Source organism: Aptenodytes forsteri, unplaced genomic scaffold, assembly GCF_000699145.1.
Source record: "Aptenodytes forsteri isolate BGI_AS27 unplaced genomic scaffold, ASM69914v1 Scaffold211, whole genome shotgun sequence".
NCBI lineage: Eukaryota > Metazoa > Chordata > Aves > Sphenisciformes > Spheniscidae > Aptenodytes > Aptenodytes forsteri.
The window spans coordinates 486688-492099 of record NW_008795246.1 but is presented as its reverse complement, the minus strand read 5'-3'; positions in this window follow the sequence as shown (position 1 = coordinate 492099).

The window sequence follows — 5412 nt, the reverse complement described above, 5'->3', positions numbered from 1 at the left end:
CTCTGGTTATGGTCTAGAGTCCAAAGAATAGGGACTTCAAGAAACACAGCCCCGGATAACAAGTAGCACAGCACCCATACATAACGCTAACATAAAAACTAACTTATTAAAATCAAGATGTTCTTATAGTTGATTATTTCACAACCAAACATAGAAAGATTCAGTAAAACTTAAGATAATCTTCAACAGTAACAGCTTAAGATGTATCATTTACTTTTAAAAAAATGTCATGCACTGTGCTTTTTTCTACTCCATTTGTTGTCTCTTTGCCAATCTGATGACTTGGGGGGGGGGCCCAACGTAAAGGAGTTGAATGCTTTGGGTGGCAAGGCCGTGGTCCATTTTGCTGGACTGGAAGTCTCTAACCGCCATGGTGGCCCAGGGGTAATTGGGATTTTTGCTATAGGCAGGCTATTCACTACACAGAGTGAGAAGGAATCACTCCTATTGAAGACAGACACTGCAGCGTCCACAGGGCATGTCTGGCTCACCCCATGACCTAGAGTGAGCACCCTTATGCAAGGGAGAGACAAAACGTGAACTAATCAGGACTGCAGATCACCAGGTCAAAATTAGGGAAGCGAAGGGAGGCAGAGAGCTGCAAATCCTACGCTCACATCTCCGTGAAGGCACAGGAAGATGTTACCTAGAAAAAACTGCTTGGAACGACACTCAGGCCAGGAGACAGGGAAATACCTCCCAGCCTCAACCAGCAGCCCCAAGTCGAGATGCAGAAGGGTCTGAATGAGAGAAGAAGAGCCACAATCAAATATGATATCCTAATTATTGAATATTTTTCTGCTCTGAAGGAAAACCTTGCCTTGAACTCTACACCTCCCTGAATAATTTGTTCCCTGCTAGAAACAAGAGCTCTCATTATTGGTGCTAATGCTAGGGTGAGACAAGCAACTGGGCAATTGTGGAAGAAGAGGCGGGTGAACAGACAATTTATCAAGAAGTGCAGAGAGAGAGCATGGCATTAAGGAAGAGACGTGGATGCAGGAAGCAGAGCAGAGAACCACAGATCATTCCCAGTGGTCCCATTCCCAGGGGTTCCAGGAGTGAATGGAGGGTAGTCAGAGCAGCCCTTCCCAGAGACACCAAGTGAACAGGGGATGAAGAAAGCCCTACAGCTGCAGAGAAGGTCCCTGCCAGGTGGCTGAGGGCCTTTAGTCATCCTCAGGACAGCTGCAGCATGGCCAGTCCCTGGGTGAGCAGCCCATTCCTTAGGGTCCTGCCAAGACACTTCAGGACCTACCTGAAGGGGCCTGATCTGACTTCTGTAGATATGTATGCTGGATGAGGTTTCTTTTGCTGAGCTCACTGATGAGGTTTGTGGGAAAATGGAGCCTGTCTGAGGAAAAACAGTGAGAGGAGGTGTGATCAAGTCATGTCATGCTGGAGCGAGAGAAGTGAGGTTGAGCCACAGCGGTTATTCTCAAAATAGAGCTTCTCATACCTAGTTAAAACATAATCCCAAAGGAAACTGTATCAGTCATTGATCTCTCAGGAGCTTGGAGGAATCTATCCCAGATCTGCCAGCCAAGGTCATAGGTGTGCTGGTAGTTGGAGAACAAGCTGTTGAGCATGATCTTGCTTGAAGAATTCCCATAGACAATTCTGGAGTATTTTCTGTCCTTTTGGGTTCTTTCTGCCTTCTGCTGCTGCTGGTGTGGAAGGAGAGTCTAGCTGGAAACAGTCCTGCACAATGTGGCTGGACCTTTTTAATCTGAGGCTTTTGAATAAAGCTGTTGCTTTTTAAAACTTACTTGCAATTTGTCATTGTGAGTTGGGAGCAGCTCTGGGTGAGGCCCAGCCAGTTGGTATGAGTCCATGGGGCGGATTTCTGCTCTGCTTGAAAGCTTAGCCCTTGACTGTGCCCTATGAGGGTCTCTCACTTTGCTAGCAAAAACTCACCCAAGACCTCCAGCATCTTGCTGAGATCCTCCTTGCTCTGTGTAGGGAGGACAGGACCTCACCCGATTTTCTGCAGTCTGTCTGTGCTGCTGCAAAGTAGCGTCTTTCCCAAGGGCGAGATAGTCACCAAGTTGGCTCAAAGACCCTCCTTAACAACAGCAGGGCCTGTCGGTCTGCTCCAGCACCTTCTGCTTTTTAGGGTTACCATCTGCATCGCTGAGGTGCAACTGCAGCCACAAACAGGGAGAGCAGCTGTGGGGTGGGGAGGAGATTTCTGGGAATGAGTGTAGAGGAAGATGCTAACAGAGACTGGTGGGAACACCATGACATTTGAATGGCTCCTCTGGTATTATATGTTGGCTATTTAAAATGTGTACAAACTGAGAGGCCAGCTCATGACTGCTTTTCAAAGCAGTGGCATTTTCGGGGGGGGCACTTGCCTGTGCTTTGGGTAGTTAAAGGAGCATACCTTTGTTTTAAACACTTGCAGATACTATAAAACAAAGCCGTGAAGCCTGGGATAGTAGATCTGAGGGGCAGGATTGCTATTTACGTGAGCAGGGGGTTCACTGTGAAGTTGAGCAATGCCATGTTGATTACTCTGCTGTTCATTCGAATACAGCAGAGTGGCTGGGACAGTGTCCCCGCAGGAACAATCTGTTGTGCCAGGCATCATTTTGACACAACATGCAAGCTGAGTCAACCTGGGGTCAGAGCTTGGAGGAATATGCCACTCCTTTTTCCTTTCCTACTTGGTCACCTTGGTTTTTTCATGAAGGATACACCTGAACTTACAAACAGGCATTCATGTAGCACACGAACAGCTATTGACCAGCTGTAAGTCACATCTGAGCAAAGCTTAAAAGAAAATAGGGGACAAACAGGAGATGACAAACCTGTGTGCTGAAGCTGGCATCAGCTTCAGAAGCAAGCTCTTGCTTGTCAGAAGCAATCCCAGCTTGTCAGAAGCAAGGATTTACTAGAAAGAAGTGGTCCAAGATGCAACTCAAGTCTTCACTCTTCAGACCTAAGTCCTTTTGACAGTGGCACTGAAAGCTGTGCAAGGAGCCGTCCTGCACGTGTTTGTTGGGTGCATCATGTCTCTGAGCCAGACTTTTTGCTCCCTGGTGTTTCCCATCAGCCCTGGCCCCAGGGGAGAGCCACCCTCTGCTGTTCAGCAACCGCTTGGCATGAAGCACTCTCAGGGCTCCTGAGCACCCTAGCGAGGGCTGGCCCTGTCCTGAGGCTGCAGAGCCCCTCCAGTGAGCAACCCTGCTCCTGCAAGGAAGAACATTCCCTTGCCCTGAGGCTACCATGGGCTGGGGGGGTCCTTTGCACTCTTTTCCCCTTTGAGGAAAGTAATCAAATCCTTAATTTCCCACCTCTGCCACACAGCGACATTGCTGCCTGGTTTTCCCTGGTGGGAGTCTCTCTGCGTAATGAGTGTTTGATCCGCCTCCCATCATGGCCTTGTGCCTGGTATCTTCCTTATTGAGGCAGTGTCGTTTTTATGGCCTGACGGGACCCTGGAGCATCTTGATTGACTTTGGCCATACCTATTCCTTCATATCTGTGCAAGTCACGGTGACAGTGCATCTCTCCCCAACAGTGCTGGCATTCTTATTTTTGGATGAAACATAATTGCCTGCCAAGTCGGACACTGCCCTCTGATCTAGTGACATGAAGTCCATGTCAAGGCGCTGTAGCCCTTCTCGTCAGGCACTTGATTATTTTCTGACTGTTTGCCACCAGCCTGTTACAGAGGTTAATGGGGTCTAATGGTGACCTCTGCGAGGACAGTCATTACTGCAGACTGCTGCAATACTAAATGGAGGCCAGCCTGAGATACGAATGTGTTCACTGTATCACACCATATGAAAACTTGCCTGGCTACTAGGTGTCTTTTATTTAGTTACTATGTCTAGAGATACAGCAGTTGTGAGGAAAGCCAAATGACAGGACAAACACGTATTTTTTTACACACTTCTGGAGGAGATTCACTTTTCCCATACCAATAGCATTGGCTTTTGCACTTGATACGGTTTGTACTTTTGATGTTAACTTGCTTTAATAAAAATCCTGAAATGTCCCTTGCCTACCTTAAACTTCTATAAAAATTCTATTACAGCAAAATTATTTTTATAGCTTCAACACTGCCTTCTTGTGCTCTTTGTAATACTTCTCTGTAACACATGAAGAATCACTACCTTGGAGTCTTTAAGCTGAATCACATTGAGAAGTAAGACTTCCTCTTTGTAGTGCTGGTCCTAGGGGACTGTTCAAATAGCTGGATTTGATTTCTGAGAGGTCTCACATTTGACCTATGCTCTGGAAGGTAATGTCTTCACCTACAGCCTGTTTCAGCCCTGGTGGGGGCTTTAGCTGCTGGGCTTTTTTCTGAGCCTTTCTGAGCGCTGGAACAATGTGATATTTCACGATCGCTCACCGACTGAGACACTTGCAGGAGATCTGAATGTGCTCCATCCAGCTCCAAGAGCTGTATGAAAGAAGCCTGTGGTCCATATGGAGAGCTTTGACATCAGAGACATTGTCCCCAAAGCCGTAGCAGTAGAGGCCTGGTCTTAGCCACCTCCTGTGATAACGTGTGCCTCGTGGTATCTGCAGGGGAACAGTCAGTTCAGCACTTAGGCATTCTGGCAGGACTGGGACTTCTGCTTGTTGGCTGCTAAGGACCAAACCAAAACCACGGACCTAGGCCTGCAGTAGGTAATAACCCAGTGAACAAATGCAAATGTGCTCCTCCTTCCCTCCCCTGCTGTAGATTGGGACAACTAGTGACAGCAAAGAATACCCCACACCATCCGCGGTGCTGATGCTCCATGGCAAATCCTGAGCACTGTCCATGTGATGAAGAGAGAGAAGACCTGTACAGGTTTAAGTTTGTGAAGGGCTCAGAGGAAGCCCATTGAGATCATATGGGTACAGGCTGAGGAGCAAGGAAAGCCCTGCGCTTGGGAGGGAAAAGTGTACATTTTTGCCTTAAGCCATTTTGAATTTCAGCTGCACTGTGTGCACTTGCCTTCCTGCCAGGTGCCAACACTCAGCAGTGGGGCTCTTGGCCTGTTTTTGGTGTGATTCAGAGCTCTGTAGGCAGGTCTGAAGAAACTACCACACATCACTACAGGACTCATCTTTCCCTGGGGTAGGTCCCAATGCTTTGAATGGAAACATGCCCTACAACTCACACTGAGGATTTCATTCCCCAGTGCTGCATGAAGCAGCAGTGTGGGATTACGTCTCCAGAAAATACAGCACACAGTGCTGTTGCTGCTTGTAAGCGCTGTTCAGCTCACAGGGATTTTTCAGCAGGATGTTAAAGACCAGAAGGGTAGCGGGGATAAATGCTGTGAGCAGCTGAAGTGCCTCCTGCCTTGACACCTAGGCTTTGAATGATTTGACTGTGTCTTGAGGAATGGTCTGGGGCCACTCTTGGGCAAGTGAGGGTATTGCTAAGCTTCTTTGGAAACCGGTATC